Raw genomic sequence first — 24360 nt, forward strand, 5'->3', positions numbered from 1 at the left:
CCCCCGCACTAAGACCAGTGCTTTGACTTGGTGAGTGAATTATTGACCATACCTGCATCTGATCTCTGCTGAGTCAAGACTTCTCCACTTCAGCCTGAAGGTGTGTGGGGCAGTCTGTGAAGGCAAAGGGCAGTAAGTTTGGGAGGAATCGATTGAGTGTGTTTGGATGAGTTCAATTTGTGGTTCTGAAGCTGCTCTGAATTCACCAAAGAGCCAGCTTGTAGGTTTTCTGCAGAAGAGAGGTGCATTGAGTGTGGGGGAGGCATGACCACTAAAGAAGGGAGGCTTGAGAATGCAAAGAACCTTGTTTTTTTCTTGGAAGGATCATTACTTCTCCAGGCTGAATTACTCTCATCTTCTTTCTATTCTGTAGTTTTGACTTTTTTTGCCAAGGTGAGCCAGAATAACTTTTTTTTTTCAGAAACAGAAAATCCCTTCCTCTTTTCCTCCAGAGAAACCTGTGAGATGGAGCCTTGTTTTCCCTATTCATAATAGCCCAAGTTCCTGGAGACAGTTGGCAGAGATGACGACACTCATCTAGACTTGTGGGAGGGAAAGGGATCTTAGGGGCTGTGCCAGGGATAAGACCCCTTGAAACCTATCATTTTATACTTCTTGTCCTTGTAACTTCTGGGAAATTGTCTGCAGCATTCCTGATAAATCACCAGAGTTTTGGCCAGGCTGATGAGACAGACTGGATGAGCAATCTGCTGCTCATCTCTACAGCTCCTGTGTGGTCACTTGTCTCTGGGGCTCCAGCCACAGGGAATTTGTTCTCTTCTGAGTGAGGACAGCTTACCCTCACCTCAGGACTCTCTGGAGTCCTCTCCTGCTTTAGAACTTGTCCTCCATTAGGGCACCTGGGTGGCTCAGTCAGTTAAGCATCTGACTTCAGCTCAGGTCATGATCTCACGGTTTGTGGGTTCAAGATCTGCATCAGGCTCTGTGCTGATTGCTCAGAGCCTGGATTCTGCTTTGGATTCTGTGTCTCCCTCTCTCTTTGCCCCTCCCCTGCTTGCTCTCTGTCTCTCAAAAAAAATTTTTTTAATTAAAAAAAAAATGACAGAACTCTGTACTGTTAGACACACTTTTCCATTGCTTTTTAGCTCAACTCCTAACTCCTTTGTCCCTGCTCAGAGTAAGGAAAGGAGTTGGTAATTTTTCAGAAAGAACTCCATCTTAATCTCACCTCTGAACACCTTGTACCTTGATCTCTATGTTATTTAATATTTTGATGTGCACTTTCCTTTCCTATCACTTTTCAGAAGTCATTGTTCTATGTCTTACATCTAGACCAGGTTCGTAATTGGTGTATATTAATTGCTTACGCAGAGGGCTAGCACAGGGTCCAATAGATGGGAGAAAATGGTTTAAAAATTTTTAAAAATATTTTTGATTAAATTCACAAAGGCAAAAGCATATAGCTGTGATGAAAAAAATGTATTAACATCTACTGGACATTCAGTAGATATTAAGCATCTCCAAAAAAATATATTCTGGGTGAATGGAGAGAAAGTAAACAGTAAAAGAGTAACACGGTATGAGAAAATATGAAAACAAAGAAACAAGAGCACTAGTAGAAGTCCCACCACAGGGCTAGGTATCTACGCTGTGCCTTGATAAAAGGATTTGCAATTTAGAACAGATTTCGGGCTAGGTCTCAGTGTGGAGAGGTGATTTTGAGCTGAGTTTTCAAGGAAGTGATGGATTGAGGATGGATTTTTGCTGAGAGTGAGCAAGGCACATATAAGGCAGCCAGTGTAGGCTGGGGAGGAGTAGGAGCTGGGCTGAGAAGATGAGGCATAGGAAGGGATGTGTTACGTCAACCTAACTTGACCATGATAAAGACTGACTCCAGCTGAATGGCATGTATTTGAGCAGAGGAATGGCAAGATTGATGGATGCTTTAAAAAAAAATCATTCCTGCTGGGATGTGAACAGTGATGAGAGCAGACTGCATGAGATGGATGACAGTATCAGGGAGACTGGTGCAGAAGCTACTTCTGGAATCCAGGTAAAAGACTCAGTTGGAGGGGACATGATTTGAAGAGAATGCTTACAGGACCTTCTGATGAACCGATGGTGACAGACAGTGATGAGCCTGCCATAGCCTTATGGACATGGACTTCTGTGACAAAATGACTACTTTGAAACAGGTTGACCTCAGAGCTTGAGCTCTTGGGGGCAGTGTCATTAATGTGGGACAGATTAAACCCTGGACTCTAAGGGGTGGTAGAAGAAGGAGGCTCTTCTACTCAGGAACAGGGGCAGGATCAAGTATATCTATATTCCTCATAGGACTTTCTCCCCTTATTGTGGAGACACTTTTCATTTTTCTCATCTGTGCAGACACAGAAAGCCTCCATACAATCAGGATGTAGGGAGATAAGGAAACTTAGGATCTAGTTGGCCCTTACCCTACTGTAAAAACTCCACATTTGTACCATCTCCAAGGGGAGTATACATTTGGGCTCTGTATCTGTCTGTCTGTTTAAGGTGGAGAGACTTTCAATGGTGTAACACTTCTTCAATGGCAGAATAAAGAATACATGAAATAGGGACGCCTGAGTGCTCAGTTGGTTAAGCGCCTGATTTTGGCTCAGGTCATGATCTCACGGTTCGTTGGTTTGAGCCCCGTGTCAGGCTTTGTGCTGATAATTCAGAGTCTGGAGCCTGCTTTGGATTCTCTGTCTCCCTTTCTCTCTGTTCCTTTCCAGTTCTCTCTCTCTTGAGTGCATGCAAAATAAATAAATAAACATTAAAAAAACACATGAATAAGGAAACATAAGCACTTATATTGGTTTTCTGGGGCTGCCATAAAAAGATGCACCACAAATGGTTGGCTTAGGTGAAATTCATTTTCTCACAGTGCTGGAGGCTAAAAGTACAAGATCAACTTGTTGGCAGGGTTGGTTCCTTCCATGGGTGGTGACAGAGGATCTGTTCCATGTCTCTGCTTGCCTTTGATAGCTTTCTGGCAATCTTTGGTGTTCTCTGTAGATGCACCACCCTCATCTCAGCTCTTGTCTTTATGTGGCCTTCTCTATGTGTGCATGTCCATCTGTGTCCCCAAATTTCCCCATTTTATGAAGATGCAGTCATGTTGAATTAAGGCCCGTCATAATGACTTCACATTAACTTGATCATCTGCAAAGACACTATTTCCAAGTAAAGTTACATCTACACATACTGGGGGTTAGGACTTTGACATCTTTTGGGGGAATATAATGCAAACCATAATAGCACTCAATGTGTTTGAAACAGGACAGACTTTATCTTTCTATCTATGGCCTTCATTATATATTGATTCTTTTCTCCCATGACCAACAGCAACCAGCGGTTGCCTCACTGGAATTTATGTTTCCTGAGTCTCTATCTTCTCAGGTATAGGTTGTGACCCTATGAGTATATGAACCTGTTCTTTCCTCCCTAAAAACATATTCCTTTCTGTGCCCATCGACCTCCTTGTTGTATGTCCAGGTCAAGGTGAAATTCCATCTACAAATACAAGACTCCCCAGACCACCCATCTGGTCTTGAGGTCTCTATTCCTATACCCCCAGAGCACTGTGTAGCTGTCTAGTTCATACAGCCTTTCCCTCTGTTTGTCTTTGTTAACATCTGTGCAGTAATGGAGAGAATTCTGAAAGAGGATCCTGAGGATTGTATGTCCACTCAACTCTACTTTTTATAATAGAATGACGTCTGTAAATAGAATGATCTGTAAGCCATGTGATTCTATGTACACATGTGAAGAAAGATTCTATGTACACTCTTATTTCTCAGGGATTCTTATATAAGGAATAAATAGGTCAGAGTGACTTGTAAATGGTAATTGGTTATAAAACCATTAGTGACAAAATTACCTCCCTATTGTGATCCTTGCTGTTTCTGTAGGTGTCTCTGGGGAACGAATTTGAGGGCATGGGGAAGGCTCTATGTGGGACAGGTGTGTTAGGAGATAAATTCTTCTCAGTTATTAGAGAACTACTAATAGATAGGAAGAAAAGCTTAAGGGGTACCTGGGTGGCTCAGTCGGTTGAGTGTCTGACTGGCTCAAGTCATAATCTCACAGTTCATCAGTTTGAGCCCCGCAGCAGGCTGTCCGCTGTCAGCATGGAGGCTGCTTCAAATTCTGTCCTCCTCTCTCTGCCCCTCCCCCACTTGCTAGTGCACTTTCTTCCTCTCTCTCCTTCTCTCTCTCTTTCAAAAATAAATAAACATTTGGGGCGCCTGGGTGGCTCAGTTGGTTAAGCTCCGACTTCGGCTCAGGTCATGATCTCACGTTTGTGGGTTTGAGCCCCGCATCGGGCTCTGTGCTGACAGCTCAGAGCCTGGAGCCTGTTTCAGATTCTGTGTCTCCCTCTCTCTCTGCCCCTCCCCCACTTGCACTCTATCTCTCTCTGTCTCAAAAATAAATAAACATAAATAAATAAACATTAAAAAAAGGAAAAAAAGCTGAAAAGTTGATGAGAAAGATCTAATCATCTATGGAGAGATGAGGAGATTCTAACTTTATATATTTATCACATATTGTGTTCCTGTGTATGATGTACTGTTCTAGGTACTCAGGATCCGTCAGTGAACAAAATCTATGGGTTACTTTTTAGGAGGAAGAGGCAGATATTTAAAGAAAGATGTTTTGTATTATGTAGTAAAAATAAAAGAAATATAGCAAATGTACAGCAAACGATAGTATCAGCAGTTTTGCTATAGAGAAGTTAACAAAGCAGGTCCTGATGAGAAGGCATAAAAGGAGACTGAATGAAAACTAAGAGTCATGCTGATGTCGGAGGAGAGTGATTCTATGTAGAGAGACAAACAAGTGCAAAGTTTCTGAGGTAGCAGTGACTTCTGTGCTTTTGACATTGAGGAACTGGAGAGAAAGGCAGGGTGGATGAAGCTCAAAACCAGTATGCTAAGTGAAGAAGTCAGCCTCAAAAGATCATATATTATAATTCCATTCTTATTATACATTATAATATAAATACACAAGATTATAAAATATAAAAACACAAGATTGGTGATTTCCTAAGGCTCAAGTTCAGAATGGGGTGACTACTAATGGCATGAGGTTTGTTTTCATGTGATAGAAATGTTCTAGAATTGGACTGTGGTGTTAGTTATCCAGTTCCATAAGTTTACTAGAATCATTGCATTGTACTCTTGAAATTAATGCATTTGATAGAAATATTACTTGATAAAATTGTTTTTTGAAAAAGGTCATGTAAATATCAAGAGTGGGATCACTCCACTCAGGAGAAGAGCAGTGCAAAAGCCCAGGGGCCACAGTGGGTTTAGTGTATTTAACAGGAAGGATGTGTTTTGGGATGGGCAAGTAAAGACCGGAAAAACTTATGGGTTGCACAAGGTTCTTGGTAGGAAGGGCTTCAGTTTGTCCATCTACCAGTAGAAGAAGACAAACTAGCAAGCTTGCCCTGATGGGGTGAAATTTATCATGCTACATAAACTGAGAGTGACGTGTTTAAAATTATTACAAAGAGTGCTTTTCATTCTGCTACTGACCTACTTCTCTTGTCCGTTTTCTTCTCTATATTGAATATTAATGGTTTGCCCAATTCCAAATCTCTACATAATCAGTATCCTTTCTATTTCTGCCTTTCTTATCATGTCCCCTTCAACATTCCAGCCCTACAGGAGTCTGTGAGCAAGAAGAGCCTCAGGTGTCAGGAAAGGAAGAAGCCAGGGGAGCACTGCAATGGATTTTCTAGCACAGGTAAACTTTAAGAGGGAGTTGACCTACCCCATCTGCCTGGAGCTTCTGACAGAGCCCCTGAGCCTGGACTGTGGCCACACCTTCTGCTGAGATTGCATCACTGCAAAGAACAGGGACTCACCAAGGAGGGGAGAGCAACTGTCCTGTGTGCCAGTGCAAATATCAGCTTCAGAATCTCTGACCTAACCACCCTCTGGCCGGCAATGTGGAGAGAGTCAGGGAAAATAGGAGCCCACAGAAGAAAAAGTTCTGTGAGAATCATGGAAAAACACTCTGTGTCTTCTGTAAGGAGCATGGGAAGGCTGGTTGCCAGCACACTGCAGTGTCTCAGGAGTATCACGGTCATCATATATTCCTCACAGAGAAGGTGGTCAAGGAATGTCAGGTAGGCTCAAGGGTGAAAGAAGATGGGGCACTTTTTAAGCCTATGTTCCTCCCCTTGCCATCATAAAACTGAGCTCTGAAATCTCTTTTCCATACCCTTTTCTCAGCTTCTGAGACCTAAAGGATATTTCTGTGCATTCTTTCATCTGATCAGGAATGAGTCTAGATTAGAGACCCTTAGCAAAGAGAAGTTGGATGAATGGAGAAATGCTTCCCAAGATAAAATCTGATAGCCGCTTTGAGCAGAAGGGTTTTTGGGGAACATGGCTGGTTGGATGTGGAGAATGCTGTCAGTGAGAGGAAAGGAATTTCCTTGCTGCAGGATCACTTCTTCCTCTAGGAAAAGAGAGAATCAGGTTACTCTTGATCAAGGGGTGATAACTTGCAGCACACAGGGATAAAGAATACATTAACCTCTTCAGATTTTTGTCTACATAGTAGATTCTAATCATCAGTTTCATTTCCGTAACCTAGTCTCTTCTGTGATGAGTCTTATTTCTTCCTTCTATCCAGGTGCTAAGAAAGCTCATAACTTGACTCTGGTGATTCTTTTTCTCATAGGAGAAACTCCAGGCAACTCTGAAGAAGCTGAGGAAGGAGCAGCAGAAAGTAGAAGAGCTTGAAGTTGACATCAGAGAGGAGAGAGATTCCTGGAAGGCAGGAAAATATTTCCTGAGGGAGTTCTGAGGCAGGAAACAAGGCAGCATCTTAGTCCAGTCACAAGGAGGCCCCTTTCTCTTGGTTACCTCACAATTAATGAGTTCAGAAGATATTTGATTAGTCCTCATTTCATTCCTTCCCTGTTGGAATTGGGTTCCAGAGGGTAGACATATCACAAATAAAACCAAATATTTGGAGGTGAAGGCATAGGAGAAAGCCATGTAAAAATGGCTAATGAATCTCATGTTCCATATCCATCATCAAGTTTGAGGCACTAATACTTCCAGAAAACATACTGAGAAAAGCCCAGTGTTTCCTATTTAGGTGGTGTGGGTGGAAGGGCTTACTATACAGTGTGGCATGATTATCCAGGACAGATATCTGCAAGCCAAGCCTCATCCAGGTGTCATATTGTGTCTGAGGGTGGGCCCTGCTAAAGTAGACTTTAATATATTCCTTTGGAAGAAACCCAAAGGAAAGTCATGGGGAAATGGCTTTCTCAGTAGTTGCTCACTACCTCATTGAGAAGTCCCTGAGGAAGATAATTCTTGTCTTGGCTCCCAGGCCCAGACAAAGTAGGCCCTTGGCCAAACAGACTGACTGCCTCTTTCTCTTCCCATCCCCAAAGAATCATATGCAGACTGAGAGACAAAGGATTCTGAAAGAGTTTAATGAAATGAAAGGCCTCCTGGACAGCAAGGAGAAGAGGGTGTTGCAAAAGCTGGAGGAAGACAAAGTAAATGTGTTGGATAACTCGGTAGTGGCCAGAGACCAGCTGGACTGGCAGAGGCAGTACTTGAGAGGGCTCATCTCACACATTGAGCATCAGATATGGGGGTCCTCAGAAGACATGCTGCAGGTAAGGCTTCGGTTGGAGCGTTTACATGATGAGATTTAGGGGAAACAGAGAGTAAATTTCCTTCCCTGCTGGATTTCTTCATTTTCTTCCTTATGGTGACATTGAAAGGCTCTTGGGCCCCTCCATACCCCCTCTCTATCATTTCAAAGCTTGGAGGGATAATTCAAAGAATGGCAAAGAAAATTGCCATTGTTAGCAATTCATAAAAGACAGTGCAAAAAATTTGAAGACAAGATTCTTTTTAACGTTTATTTATTTTTGAGACAGAGAGAGACAGAGCATGAACGGGGAAGGGGCAGAGAGAGAGGGAGACACAGAATCGGAAGCAGGCTCCAGGCTCTGAGCCATCAGCCCAGAGCCCGACACAGGGCTCAAACTCACAGACCGCGAGATCGTGACCTGAGCTGAAGTCAGACGCTTAACTGACTGAGCCACCCAGGCGCCCCGAAGACAAGATTCTTTATAAGCTCCCCTTATCTATGATCTACCATTTGTAAGGCATCTCTTCATTAAGTTTGGTCAAATAACACAAATCTCTATTTACATTTGATTTTCTTGTTGTTGAGTACTAGACTGTGCAATATTTGTAGTTTTGATTTTCATTTCCCTAATATAGACCAATAATGTTGTGCATCTTTTCATGGGTTTATTGTCCATTTGTATATTTTCTTTGGAGAAGTATCTATTCAAATTTTTCCCCATTTTTTGAATTGGCTTTTTGTTGTTGTTGCATTGTTGTAGTTTGTTGTATATTCTGTGACTAATACCTTATCAGATATATGATTTGCAAATATCATCTACCTTTTTGTGCATTGTCTCTTCATAGTGTTCTTTGCTGCATAGAAATTTTTAACTTTGGTGTAGTTCAACTTAGCGGTTTTTCTTTTATTCCTTGTGCTTTTTTTGTTGTTGTTGTTATATCCAAGAAATCATTACCAAATCTAATATTGTGAATATTTTTCTTTGTTTTCTTCTAACAGTTATATAGTTTTATATCTCAAGTCTAGATCTTTAATTCATCTTGATTTATAATTTATATGTGATGCAAGTCATCTATGTTTAATAGATGTATTATTTTGAGCCATTTTGGGGGGAAATAATTTGGTAAAAAGAATGAGGAGATGGCAATCAGTGAAGGGATGGACTGTATGGGACTTTTGTTTGTCCAACCTCAATTCAATTACCTCCCTCTTTCTTTCTTTCTTTCTTTCTTTCTTTCTTTCTTTATTTCCTTCCTTCCTTCCTTCCTTTCTAGAACTTCTTGAATTACTCTTTGAAGAACCATTCTTACTCCCAGTCTATGTAGTTGGTTAGGGTTGATAAAATCAGTAGCTTTAGGGATGTGTCTCTAAATTCTAGGTAAGTCAGAATATCAGATTCTTATGTTTACTAATAATGCAGTAATTATTTTGACATATGCATCTGACCCAATTCAGGTCAAAGATTTTTATGCCTTTGAATTTTACTGTTATGACTAGGAAAGAGAAATTCTCTTTTTCACTAGGCAGTATATAAGGGATTATCATTTAAACCAGGAGATTCAAGTTGATGCCACACAGAGCCTAAAAAGAAAGTCAATATTGCAAGTAGAAAATAGAATTAGAATTTTGAGAATAACAGATTCTGATGACAAGATTTTCACTTAAAAACCACCTATGATGAAATTTACACCTGCCCCTGAATTTATTCATCTTTCTTTTAAATTTAAACCAGTTTTATTCGAGTTTTTGTCATATACAATAACAAGAAAAAGCCTAATTCAGAGAGTAAAACTTTATCTGAAATGTAGAGTCAACTGAAGGCCAGGTCTTCATTGGTATAAAAGGGGTTGGGCTGGAAAGAGGGAAACCAAATATATTGGTACATTCTGTTCTATGATGGGAATAAAAAGATGGCTAAAAGATTTTGAGACCATGGACTGGATTGACAATACAATATTGAAATTCAGAGTAAGATATTATAGTTTCTAAGACTATGACTGAGTATGTATTGGTATCATTTGGGGCAATGGAATATAAACATTTGGGAAATAGTAAATTACATTTTAGACTTTCTCAGGTTCTGGTTCCTCTGGCTTATTTCATGCTCAAATATTGATGAGATTACCTATAGGTAACGGAGAGGAGGTATATAGAATGAGTGAAAGAAAGCCAGAGAAACATTCACTTGAAGTGTTTGTTTGCATGTACCCTCAGCAAAAGAAAGTATACTTTTGGAGAACTATTATTATTGATTATTCATATTTGACTCTCCAGAGCCTGGAATGATGTCTGGCACATATGTGTTTCACCTTTATCTGTCTCTGGAATAAATAAAAGCATAATGAATTAATGAGGTCTTCTCATGTACGTATTTGTTTAAAAATGTCAAGCCTCTTCTCTTCTTTTAAATATATCCCATCTCCAAGCACTGGAAGCATCTTTCTAACATCCTCACATGAGTCCTCAGGATGGTTGATCTGGGTCTTATATATTCTGTCCTCCACATTCTGATCATCTCTTTTTTCACACCTTAGCAAAGGATGTTAGGGGGTTAAGGTGGATAAAACTTTTTAAGGTAGGAGGGCTTATAACTCCTTGGAGGGTTGCCAGATCAAATCCAGGATGCATAATTAAATTTGAATTTCAGATAAATTATAAATCATTTTTTTAGTAGAAGAATATCCTAAATATTGCAGCAGTCTTGCTTAAGCTAAAGTATATTTTTACTTAAAATGAAAATTTAACTATCCATTTTTATTTTCTAAGTATACCAATCCTGTACTTGACTCATGTTTTCTCTCTTCTCCAGGATTTGATTAATGTCATGAGAAGGTATGTGTGGGAGACCAGGTATGGTCCTTTTTTATGTGAAGACAGAATTATAGCCATGAGAGTTATCTTGGGATGAATAAGAAATTTAAAAAAAACACAGAGCTGGGGAATTGGGAAATTATATCATTTTAAATTTTTGATCACAGGTGAAAGTTTTCAATGGAATTTGGGTGGTGGGAGGTCACAGAGTTAGGGCCAGTAAGAGCATGATTTCACTAATTTTAGTCAAACCTTAGTCTCTGCTTCAGCTTGTTTCCATATTTCATAGGTACCTGTCTTATTTCAGGGAGGATCCTATCCTCTATCTTCCAGACCCCCAAGTTTTCCTCAAAGGCAGCTCCTTTCATTTATTTTTCTTCCTGAAGATAGAAGAAACAAGGTCTTTCTAGTGGTTTCATTGGGGCTTTGGAAAAAAACAAAACAAAAAAAAAAAACAAAACAAACAAAAAAACCCAACCCCTGTCTTGGAGAACAGTGGCTTTGGTCCTGGTGCCAATAATTAATTTCTACTTGCTTACACACTTTAGTATCTTATAGAAAATATGGCCTTTTTGTGTCTAAAGTGGCCTATCCACATGGAAGCTTCAAGGTCTTCCCAAATACATGAAATTCAAACCACTATTCATTTGGTTGTCATAACTTCTCCTTTTCCACATGTGTGTAATGTTTCCCTAGAGAATGTAACCTCAAATGTTATTCTCTAGACATCTGTACTGGGATACCAGGCTTTGGAGACCCTTCAGACTCTTAACATAGAGCTCCATACTTCATAACCTAAATCCCTCTGTAGCCAGGTTCTGGAGCTTCTTTACTGACCACCTGTCTGGGAACTCACATCTCTGGCCTCTCACTGGTGGAACCCTTAGGGTGGCAGTGACTTCTTCATGTATCAAATACTTGATTTTTTTTAGAGGCATCAAATACCTGTTAAATGCATCATTATTGTATATAGTTTTATTATTTTAAGAGGTAGAGAGTATGGGGTTAGTTTCGCCATTTTAGAAGGAAGAACATGAGCTTCATTGAGGTGAAGACCCCTTCTGAAGATCACACAGAGGGCAAATGGAAAGGTAGATGTGAGCAGATATTTTTTCTGGTTGCAGCATCAGTCTCCCTGTTCCCCTCCTTAGGACCTTCAGTGGAGAGGATTCAAGTACATCAGTGGAGTGAAAAGTGGGAGAAGCAGTGGTCTTGCAGAGGTCAGACATGTGGGGTGACCAATTTTGTCTTCTCTAGGAGTGAGAGCTGGATTTTGAAGAGGCCAAACATTGTTTCCAAGAAACCGAAGAGTACATACCAAATTCCAGATCTGAAAGGGATGCTGCAAGTGTTTAAAGGTAAGGAGAGTCAGAGGAAGGGTGTGGGTGTCAAATTGTTGTAGTATTGGGGCAAAATGGGGAAAAGGATGTGGTTTCTAGATGAGGATAAAAGAGAGGATGTAGGCCTGACAAGCGGAGATAGATATATTGTGTGGAAGATGAGATCATATCCAAGGGGGAATGGTCAAGTTGTCTGACTCATCATTTCATTCACCAGTGGATAGCCACACAGGGCCTTGTGCCTCCATTCTAGTGAGAAGCCAGGTATCAGGGTTTAATCCCTTTGCTTTTAACAACATCATTGAAACTTTTGTCATTTCAGAGCTGACAGAGGTTCAACGCTACTGGGGTAAGAAGGAGTTACAGGTTGTTCAAACTGCCATGTTCTGATCCCTTTTAGAAGTTGTGGTTACTATCAGGTCCCATGATCTTAGCTTCATGTGCTCCTCCCCAAACATGCATGCATACAACAGTTCTTAAGTGTGCTACTCATCTCTGACCCATCAACATGAGTTCCTCCCAGTCAGTTCCTGATGTTCCACCTCAAATGTCACAAGACACACCTGCTCTGTATCCTTCACCCAACCCTGTCATTTTTCCCACAGTGGACGTGATGCTGAAGCCAGTCAATGCTATTTTGAATATTACCATTTCTGCAGATCAAAGACAGGTAAAAGGCATACAAGATTTCTCTCTTCAAAATATACATCTATGTAGTTTCTCTCTTTTTGATGTCTTGGGTTGCCAGCATTTCTCCTAAGGGAAGTAGATGTGTCTGAGAAGATCGCCTGGATCCTGGGGGCGCACAGTAAAGCAAGAAGCCCCAAGAGAAAAGGGAGTTCTGGGTTTGTTTTTGACCCGAATGTATATCTTCCAGATGTTTACTCCAGATACAACCCTCAATTTGCCTTCTGGGTTACTGGGTTACAGAATGAATCTGGTTATAAGGTTTTTGAGGAGTCTTCCACCTTTGATCCCAAAGTCTTGCCTCTTTGCATGACTGTCCCTCCCCGTATTGGGGTTTTCCTAGACTATGAAGCAGGCATTGTCTCATTTTTCAATATCACAAACCATGGGTCACTCATCTACGAGTTTTCTAGATGTCAGTTTTTTCAGACTACTTATCCATATTTTAATCCTTGGAATTGTCCAGGCTTCATCATCCTGTGCCCACCAAGCTCCTGAACCTTCTTGGCACCCCCCTCACTTTTGTGTAGTGCTCCTTGTCCTTGGGTCTCATCTCCTACACCTGAGCTCATCTGCACCATTCTGAAACCTCTTCCTTCTTTTCTCCATCTTTTATTTTAGAATGTCTTTGGAAGAGTCTGCTAGCACTGCTGTAACAAATTACCACAGAGTGGGTGGCTTAAACAACAGAAATTTCTTGTCTCACAGTTGTGGAGACTGGAAGTCTAACACCAAGGTGTCAGCAAAGTTGGCTTTTTTCTGAGGGCTGTGAGGGAAGGGTCTGTTCCTTGCATTGTAGGTGGCTGTCTTCTCTCTGTGTATATTCATATCATCTTCCCACTGTTGCATGCCTCTGTGTCTAAATCTCCCCTTTTCTAAGGACACTAATCAGATTGGAGCAGGGCCCATCCTAATTACATCATTTGACTTAATCACCCCTGTAAAGACCCTCTCTCCAAAAGATCACACTCTGAAATATTGGGGGTTAGGATTGTAACATATGAACTTAAGGGGAACACAAGTCAACTCAACAGTCTTTTGCATGTCTTTGCCATGCAGCGAAAGATTTAACCTTTTTCTACATGATATTTTGTTCTCACTAGGAAATAATTTTTTTTTCTTATTCGTTTTTGTTTATTATGAGGAGAGGATGCTTATTTGCAAAGGGAACACATGTAATCCTTTCGGTAGAAAGACCAGTATTGCTGTACCACATCTGACATCTCTTTTCCTCATTCCCTCTGCTGTTTAATGGAATTAACAAGGAAAACTTATCAATTCTACCCCTATACATAGGACTTAGGACAGTGCATAGGAATCTGTCATTTGGTAGTGAATCCTTCAGAGTGTGTTGCTTTACAATGGCACCCCTTTATATGACGGAGTTAAAGCAGAAGTGCACAAATAAAATATTTACCAAGAGTGGATTTTTGGTGCTCAGAGTTTCTGAGGTCAAATCTCATGTCTTTACTTACAAGTTGTGTAAACTTGAACAAGTTACTTAGCACCTCTTGGTCTTATTTTCCTAAAATAAAAAATTCATGTTAAAGATTGTACCTACTTCCTAGGGTCACTTTGAGAAACCAGATTTTATTAGATGTGAAGCACTTATCTAAGAGTCTTACATGAAAGAGTAAACATTTGTTATTGCTGAAAAAATATAAGCTGTATTAATGAGGAACAATTTTTTGTTTTGTTCTGGTTTAGTTTTGCTTTAATAAAATGATAATTGGCTCACTGAAGTCTCATTTCCCAGATTCCAAAACTCCACCGCAGACAATATGAGTTTTCATGTTGTGTCGTGTAGAGAGCGTCATGTCTAGGCTCAGCTGTGCTTATGAAAGACAGCCTTCTGGTGTTCAGTCCTTGTCCTTGTGGTGAAACATCTGAGTATACCTCTGCATTTACCACCCTATGCACTCTTCTTCTCCTTCTCCTCCTCCTTCTCCTCTCCCTTCTCTTCCCACTCCCCATCTCCTCCCCCCTCCTTCTTCCTCCTCCTCTTTCTCTTCCTCCCTCTCCCTCCTCCTTCTTCTCCTTCTTTTTCTTCTTCTTCCTCTTCTTTGTCAGAATATGAAATGAAGAATAGAACTACCCAGGATAGTGAAGACACAGATTGCTCTTTGAGAAGCATGCATTATAAAATAGAGCAGACTATGCCACTGCACAAAATTTGAATCAAGATTCACAGGACTTTAGAGAAAGATGCATACCTTGGCCATGCTGGATGAAAATGAAAGTGTCTGGCGCAGGATCAATATTTATATGTCTGTCTATATACACACATGCATATACACGCATGTACACCTATGGGTATATATACCTGTAACCATTTGTATAAATACGTGAATATATATTAACATCATTCTGGTTAGTCTTTACAAATATCCTAAGAGGAAGAAATTTATATCAGGAGATTAAAAGGGTTTACAAACGGAAGAAAAAAATTCTAGAAGTTTGTAAGCTGTTAGAATTTTTCCCTAAGGTTTCAAGGCTAATGAGTGACAGAGGCAGGATTAGTACCAGCTGTGTGCTACTCCCACACCTGTGTGCTGTCCTCTGCACCACACCACAGAGAAGGCAGCAACTTGACTCCCAAGGATATGGGGAAGGAGGGAGAGCCAGAAAATGCTGTCTGCAGGAGGAGCCTGGCCATCTTAGGGCAAACCTTAGGTGCCATGAAATTCAATTTGATATGCTCAATCCATATAGCCCAAATGAGACAGTAGTAGGTCATAGATAATATTATGCTGAGCTTCTTCATGGCCACCATGCCACTGTGGATGACATGAAGAAAATGTCCCCACCTTTTAGTGTAGACGGTGAACACTATAATTGGACAGTTACAAAGCTGGACTCTGAAAACAGACCAAATTTTGTGTAGTGATGATATAATCCTTTTGTGGCCCTTATCAAATTAATTTTTATTGGATTCAATTTTTCATGTATAAAACAAATAAAAGTAGTAAAACTTTCCTGATGGGGATGTTGTAGAAATTAAATAATAGGTTAGTTGTAATAACCTGCTGTTTTCTAGCATGTAAGCATTGACCCAGAGTGTGCCTATTGATGCTTTTTTTTTTTTTTTTTAAATTTTTTTTTTCAACGTTTATTTATTTTTGGGACAGAGAGAGACAGAGCATGAACGGGGGAGGGGCAGAGAGAGAGGGAGACACAGAATAGGAAACAGGCTCCAGGCTCTGAGCCATCAGCCCAGAGCCTGACGCGGGGCTCGAACTCACGGACCGCGAGATCGTGACCTGGCTGAAGTCGGGCGCTTAACCGACTGCGCCACCCAGGCGCCCCTATTGATGCTTTTTATTGGTTTATTTTCCGACTTGAAATAAATGATTTTAAGAAAGCACATTCATTCATTTCAAAATAATTAACTTTGCTTTCAAGAAATAGGATAGTTTGAGTAAAGAATCAGTGTTTTAATTTTTTTTTCTATCCAGTTAAAATAAATATTACATTATTGTAAAAATTACTTCATTCTCATCACCTCCTGTAATTGTAATAGCCTCTTTAACTTAATAGACTACACAAAATTGTATTTATTTTCTCCTGCTATGTAACAAACTATCACAAATTTAGTGGTAGGTTTAGATTTTAGGCTTAAAAGAATACCCAATTATTACGTCATGGTTTCTGTGGATCAGGAGTCTGGATAAAGTTTTTCTGGGTTCTCTCCTTTAGGGTCTCACCGGAATATGCTCAAGGTGCCAGCTGACATACAGATGAAAGCAGGGAAGTGGCCTTATCTAAACTGTTTTCAGATGTAAACAAGACTAGGAATTAAGCAGACCCCTGTCTCTAGTAGGGACCAGATGCTCTTTGCCAAGGTTAGAGTTCAATGAGAAGATTAAAGAGAATCGCACTTTTTAGGCATTTTATACATCCGTGCACTGGTTACTGTGATCCCTTATTCCCTGGCACCAAATGATGAATAAACAGACACTATGCTCTGATTTGGGGTCTGAAGCCACCACCATTTAAAGAAAAAACTATTCAGGACACTTGTTAAAGATGTAAGGTAAGGAGGACTTTATTCTAGGGGGGCTGCTACAATGGGGTTTTGTAGTGGGGGAGAGAGATTGGCTCAACTCTGAGTACAATAAAGAAAAGTGGGGATGTAGAGCCAAGGAACAGGGTCAGAGGTTACTAGATGGGATACTAAGGGGCCTGAGTTCAGTTCAGGAGAGAATCTTTGTCAGCACCCAGGCCTTTGCCCAAACCTGACAATGGGTAGGTGTCTCTGGGACCCTACAAACTTCTACTGTGATGTCCCCCACTGCTGAAGGTATTATTGATACTGTTAAATTGTCTGTGTGCACCTTTGCTAGTCTTTGCCCCTGAGCCATGTTAGGGATATTTTTGTGGGGCATGTGGAGGACTGTAAGCCAACATGATTCCTGGGCAATAGTAAATGGCCAGGCTATTTGATTGGGCTGCTAGAGAACCTGAGCCTGGCATATAAAACAAGTTTCCCTGTGGAGATGGAACAGTTGGAGAAAAATTAGTTCTGCTCCTAATAAGTGTTTGTGATCCATGTGGATGCTCAGCAGAGAGGACCTACACTTGGCCAAGGAAACAATCAATGAGCAGACCATGATTGTCAACTAAATGTGGAGACTAAAGTGTCTTCTACCCCAAAGCAAACAGGTTTGTGACCAATCTTCTCTTGAATTCAGGTGAGGATGGCCTTGGAAAATCTAGAAAAAGCCTACATGCACAGACTGCCACTGTCAGAAGCAAATACTGAAATAGTATAACAAGCTTGTCCCTGACTCTGGTCAAGGCTAAAATCACTGCCCAAGGACAGAATCCCCAAACTGCCCAGGGGCCAAATATATTCTTGGCCAGTAGAACATCCTGCCTAACACCAAACCCTTTGTCCCATCAGAGCTCTCACTCAACCCTGTCTACAGTTGACATTTTCTTTGTATTTGTCCTAGCACTCCCATGCATTCCACTGACTCAAGCCATGGTATTCAGGCCCTACAAGGCCATATTTGTTTCCTGTTAGGTTTCCTGAGCACTTTGCCTCTGATAATGGCCCTGGATTAGCAGCCCAAGCTATAAATCAGTGGACCTAATCATGGGACACATGGTGGACTCTTCATGCTTCATGCCATACTCAAGCCACAAAGGAAACTGAGTATTTTAATGAACAATTACTGGATGGAATTTTGCAGCTGATGAAGAGATAAGACAACCCCAGCCTGGACCACACATCTCAGACAAACAATCCGGGTTCTCAAAGCAGCGATTGCCCTAAAGGACAATTCTCACTTGCACCTCATGTTTGATCAGGATGTCTGCTCCCTTCCTTCAATTGTACATCTGTCTTTTATAACTTTGACATTTCAATATTTGTGGAAGACCTTGCAAAGGCTTTCTAATCCCTTCAACACCTTTCTAAAATTTATTTATTTGTTTTGAGAGAGAGCAGAGCCTGACACGAGGCTCAAACTCACGAACTGTGAGATCATGACCTGAGCCGAAGTCAAGAGTCAGACGTTTAACTGACTGAGCCACCCAGGCGCCCGTCAGCCCTTTTCTAAAGATTCAAATAAGTAAGAGATTAATATGACAGCAAGGGATGAGAGATCCACGATTTTTGTGCTAACCAATTCTTCAACATGATGTCTTTCTGATTAAGTTGTACAAAAATGTTTCCTGTATAAATGCTTTCGCTCTTCTTGCATATAGTCCTTCTAGACTAAAAGGTTTAGATGAAAATACAGAATTAAAAAACGTAAAAGAGACATACTGATAGCAACATGTGAAAATGAATAACAAAAAACAGAAAAGAATCGTAACACTCTGGTACCTTGGGAGGCATGGGGAAGGGGGAAGGGAAAAACATCAGTGGTCTTTCAGGTCTTTTAGAACCAGCCCTGGAAGCTTCCCCTTCTTCTTGAATTAAAACCTTGGGGTGTTGCCTTACTGAGCTGCTGTAAGTGCTTTGAACCTAGATTGACTGCTGATCCCGCAGTCACACAACAGAGCACACACAGATGTCATTCACATCACCAGGCTGATAAACTGATATCACACACAAATAAGACTGAAACAAACCATCTGTGGTAGTTCTGAAACCAAGGACTAAACTGAATTATTCTGTCTGGACTGGGAACCCCAGGGCAGGAGCTCTGTTAGTCTGCAGCCAGATTAGTATCTGTCCCCTTGGGGTGCCCTCACATTGTAAACCCTGTTTTTAGGGAGACCACATTTGCCCCCTGGGATTATCCTTCTTGCATGTGAACCCTGACTATCCTGACACTGCCTCAGCTCCTCTGAAAGCTTCAGGGTAGCCTTCAGCTGTACTGTGGCCAAAGCTGTGCTGTGCTTGAATCAATGCCTTGGACCAGATAAGACAAGATCCTTATAGAAACTTAGTGTGGGGGGTTCACGCCTCAGTGATGCAGTTGGTTAAGCATCCAACTCTTGATTTAGGCACAGGTCATGATCTCACAGTTTGTGAGTTCAAGCCCCGTGTCCGCCTCTGCACTGACAGTGTGGAACTTGCTCTCTCCCTCTCTCTCTGCCCCTCCCTGGCTTGTGCTCTGTCTCTATCAAAATAAATAAATAAACATTTAAAATAAAAAGGAACTTAAGGGGGAAGCTTTCCAGCTCTTTAAAGGAAGCCCTACTGGGTATGGGACCTCTTTTTCTGACTTGGTAACTGAAGACTCATGGTTATATTCAGTTCTTCAGACAGGTTTCATCCTCCTCAGAATAATCTTGATCATTGTCTGGTCCGCTGTTGCGTCAGACTCATTACCGAGTTCTGACATAACTCCTCAAAGTCTCACCCATTAGAGTTCATGATAATGTCGTCTGTTTCCAGCTTAGGTCCTGAAAAGTCAGGGAGTGAAATTGAGGATTTTAGCTCTAGGCTGAAATCCTATGTGTAATTTCTTAGGCCCCTCTACTGGCAGTGACAAAAGCTTCACTTCATAGGCTGGACGTCACAGGGCAAAAACCTCCTCCCACACCAGACTTGGTACACAGCCATGCATGGCAGTCTTGGAAGGGAGTGGCGGTCAAGGACCCGGGCCCCCCACCTCCCCGGCAGGCCATGCTTTTGGTGCACACCTATACTGCTAGCCCGGAAGCCTTTGCTAGGAGGTGTCCTTATTTGGAAACCTGGAAGATACTGTACTCTGGCTCAACACTCAATACTTTTCCACTCTTAGCCCTCCTTCCTCAAACTCCTTCAGACCCCAGGGTTCACAAAACTGTAGGAACCTTTTTTTCAGGGTTCCCTTGGCAATGAGACAACCCCCAGGTCTGTGCTGGTCTATCTGACCCTCAGCTTGTGCACTCTTCCACAGGGGGAGACCTAATGAGGAAGTTGGCTGTTAAAATCAATAATAAACAGACACTCAGCCTTTTCCTAAGCAGACAAACCAGTTTAGTCATATATAAAGTTTAATTTAACTTATTTTGCAAGGCTACCTTGACCTGGGTCATTTCTTGCTTGTGTCTTTGGAAATCAGAAACAAAACTTGAACTGTTTCCCAAGGTTGATATCAGGTAACCACTGACCAATTCCATATCATTTATAAGAAAATTCTAATATTGGGGCACCTGGGTGGCTCAGTTGGTTAAGCAGCCAACTTAGGCTCAGGTCATGATTTCGAGATTCATGAGTTGGAGCCCCTCATCGGGCTCTGTGTTGACAGCTCAGAGACTGGACCCTGCTTCAGATTCTGTGTCTCTCCCTCTCTCTGCCCCTCCTCTGCTCATGCTCTCTCTCCCTCTCTCTCTCTCTCTCTCTCTCTCTCAAAAATAAACATTAAAGAAAATCTAATATTATAACCAATCATTGTGAAGAATAAACAATCACTGCCTTCTCACTAGATGAGCTGCTTTATATACTCCCACACCTCATACCGTGTTTTCGGCTGAGTGCTCTTGGTTTGCAAACTGTATTTTCTGGTGTGTGCATAATAAGCCCTTACTAATTACTACTTTGCCAATTCACCGGTTTCATTTCTGTTATTTATACAGCACTTTCCCCTGTTCCAGCCTCTTCCTCATGCTACTGTAGTAAATGTTTATCCTTTTTATTTTTAATGTTTTATTTATTCTTGAGAGAGAGAGAGAGAGAGAGAACATGAGCAGGGAAGGGGCAGAGAGGAGCAGAGGATCTGAAGTGGGATCTGCGCTGACAGCAGAGATGTCCCATTAGGAGCTGGAACTCATGAAAGGTGAGACCATGACCTGAGCTGAAGTGGTAACTGACAGAACCACCCACATGCCCCTGTAGTAAATGTTTAAAGGCTTCACTGTTACTTTCATTTTGGCTTGCTGAATTTAATCAGCTACTCTGATGCCTGATTGTTTAGTCCTCCCTAGTTCATCAGAGCTGCAGACACTCTCAGAGACCAGGTATCCGTTCTGGGGCTTTTCCCTCCCCACTACCTCTGAATTTTGAGTGGTAATTACACTATTCGTGTTTCTGGATCTTTAGGACTTTGCTGGGACAAAGATCTGGGTGGGCTCAGGAGAATCTCAGTGCATAAGAAGCCTTCAGCTCTCAGGATTATCCACCAACAATGTACCTAGAACCATCACCAGAAGTGATCAGACATCTCTCAATGTGCTGATCTGTGATGCTGTTATTGGAAGACTGGCACGCGGACTGCCCCATGGTTTTGGGATTCCAATGGTTTCCTTTTTGCTCAAGGATAATACTGCACAATCTAATTGATCCAGACCCCTAATCTCTCTAAATTGTCCAACCCCAAATCTGTTTTTAACCTCCAAAGGCCTAAGCCCCTCCCGCTCTGCCATTCTCTCTGTCCTATCTCTCTCTCCCCTCCATCCTCAGCTCTGGTGACTGTCATCTAGTAGGTTGGGGGTGGTAAGTGTGGCTTCATTTTTTTACTGAGAGGTGCTTTGCTACTAAAACCCTACAGGTACATTCATAGACTCTAAGTATTTTCACTTGTTTTTGAGAATATTGGAAAACAATAACCCATATTGTTTTCAAGGTATGGAGAAAACAAATCCTCATAGCAGATAAATAAATGTTATTTTTCTTTCTATCAAACATGCCATTATGCTGAGCAGTCATCTTCAACAAACTTATACAATTTTATAACATTTATATTTAATGTGTAACAGGGGGGCCTGGGTGGCTTAGTTGGTTAGGCCTCTGACTCTTGATATCAGCTCAGGTCATGAACTCACAGTTCCTGGGATTGAGCCCTGTGTTGGGCTCTGCGCTGACAGCAGAGAGCCTGCTTGGGATTCTTTCTCTCCCTCTCTCTCTGCCCCTGCCCTGCTCTTATACTCATGTGCATGTGGTCTCTCTCTCTCTCTCTCATTCCCTCTTTCAAAATAAATAAATAAACTTAAACAAATAAAATAAAATAAAATAAAATAAAATAAAATAAAATATTTTTGGTGTTTAATATAGTCTAGCAAAACTAGAATGAACTGATGACACAAGGGGCACCTGTGCCCTCACTTCATTCTCGATGGTCCCAGGACTTCCTGTTCACTAAGAAACTCATGCACTGCTAAGTACAGATATATCTTAGTCTCCTTGTTTCTGTCTACCTTCATTAGGTATAGTACAAGAATTTTTTAAATAGTTTTTAAAATTTATTTTATAATTTTATTTTCTTTTTTAACTGTTTATTTATTTTTAGAGAGAGAGTGCATGTGAGTGGGGTAGGGGTCAAGAAAGAGAGAGAGAGACAGAATCCCAAGCACACTGCCAGTGCAGGGCCCTTCGTGGGGCTCAGTCTCACAAACTGTGAGATCATGACCTGAGCTGAAATCAAAGAGTCAGAACGCTTAACTGACTGAGCCACCCAGGTGCCCCTGGGATAAGAAATTAAAAAAACAAAACAAAACAAAACACTTCCATTTTTTTCTCAACTTTGGGCTATAAAAAATAGTTATGGTTTTTGTTGATCTGATAAAATGTCTTCATTTGCCTTTATTAAGAATATTTTCACTTCATACAGAAGTGTGGACAGATATATATATATATATTTTTTCTTCAATTAAAAAAATATCATTCCACTCCCTTCTGGTCTTTGATGTCTCTAAATAGAGGCCAACAATCATCTCACTGTATTTACTGTGCTGCTTCATCTGGCTGCTGTCAAATTTTTCTCAGAATTTTGACTATAATATGCTTGAAACTGATTTTCTTTGTATTTATTCTAATCAGGTCTATGTCTTTCATAAAATCAGGGCTTTTTTGGCTAATATCTCTTTAAATATTTTTCAGATATGTATTGTTTTCCTTTTGTTCTAATTCTGGAATCCCAATTAAATGTATATTATTCCTTTTATTTTGTTCCACAAGGCACTGAGATTCTGTTCTCTTCTTTTTTTTACTTCAGTTTTTAAAATATGCTTTTCAAGTTGGATACTATTTTCCTTCTTGGATAATTATTATTAATCTATCCTCAAGTTCCTTTACTCTATCTTCTCTCATCTCTAATCATTCTTTTAGCCCATATAGTGGTTTTAAAGTTTCAGTTATTGTTTTTATAATTTCAGAGTTTTCATTATTTTAAAATAATTTTTATTTTTCTGCTGAGATTTCCTACTTGTGCATTCATTAGAAACATATTTATCCTTTTGTCTTTGACTATAGTTAAGGCAGTTGCTTTGAAGTCTGTGTCCACTAACAAACATCTGGCTCATCTTGGAGTCAATCTCCACGACTGTCTTTTTCTTTTTTTTTAAAGCATGGGTCACGTTTAAATATGTCTAGTGACTTTAGATTGTATAATGTACACTGGAAATTGTGAAGATATGTTGCAAAAATTTCTGGATTCTGTTACAGTTTTCTGAATTAAATTTTTTTTCAGGCAGTTTACTTGGCTGATGTCAAATTCCATGTGTCTTCTCGGCAGTAAGTAGCAGCTAAAATACCTCCTCAGGTCTTATAGTTTTACTTGAATTGTATAGAGTCTTCCTCAAACATGTGTACTTTAGAGATGTTGGCAGTATTTATATGTAGAATTTTCAAACTCTTTCTATTGTGGGTATTTCTCTTCACTTTCCGGTGTATGTGTAAACTTGCATTTTCTTTTCTAAATTATTTTTCTAGTCAACAAAATTGAGCTTCTCTACAAGTTTTAATTGTGTAACTTTGTGCTGACTGGGGTCTGTTCTCAGCTGAAAAGATACAAAACCAGGAAACTCACCCAATGTTATTTCCTTTTTACTAAGGGCATACTCCCTTCTGGTTTCTGACTGTTTTTGAATATTTTACAGTGACTTCAGATTCTTGTTCCCTGCTTGCCTCCCTACATCCCACCACTCATATGATTTGAAGTTTTCTATGGGAAGGTTGTTTTGATAGAATGAATTCCTCCCCTATTTGAAGTTCAATCTAAATTTTGCCTGTTTGGATCTTCTTATGAATGGAATCATACAGTATAAACTCCATTGGATAAGCTTTCTTTCACATAACATTTTTGTTCTTTATTCATATTGTTTTATTTATCAGTGGTTTGTTCTCTTCTATTATTGATTAACATTCCATCGTATGAATATACACAATCTATGTATGCAATCTCCTGTTGAGATATATTTGAAGTGTCTTCAATTTTTTTATGTTATTAATTAAGGTATTACTAGTTTTATGAATAGAGGTATAGACAAGTCTTCTTGTGGTGGACATGTGCTTAATTCTTCTTGAAACTATACATAAAATTTGAATTCCTTTGTTACAGGGTAGATATATATTTCACTTGAAGACAAGTGCTAGATTTTCTCCCAAATTTGTACCATTTTACACACCCACCAACAACATATGAGGATTCAGATTGCTACATACCCTTGCCAACATATGAGTCTGTAAGTCATTGCAATTCTAAGCACTTTAGTGATTTTTAGTGTTATTTCATTGTGATTTTAA

General features: G+C 40.4%; 1 pseudogene; it reads left to right on the forward strand.

Annotated features, from left to right (window-relative positions):
* Positions 1 to 14454, forward strand: LOC124504965 (E3 ubiquitin-protein ligase TRIM22-like; annotated as a pseudogene).
* The last annotated feature ends 9906 nt before the right edge of the window (positions 14455 to 24360 follow it).

The sequence above is a fragment of the Lynx rufus genome, unplaced genomic scaffold, assembly GCF_022079265.1.
Source record: "Lynx rufus isolate CCGP_SWC_20201006 ecotype Redwood Valley unplaced genomic scaffold, mLynRuf1.p SCAF_9, whole genome shotgun sequence".
NCBI classification, from domain to species: domain Eukaryota; kingdom Metazoa; phylum Chordata; class Mammalia; order Carnivora; family Felidae; genus Lynx; species Lynx rufus.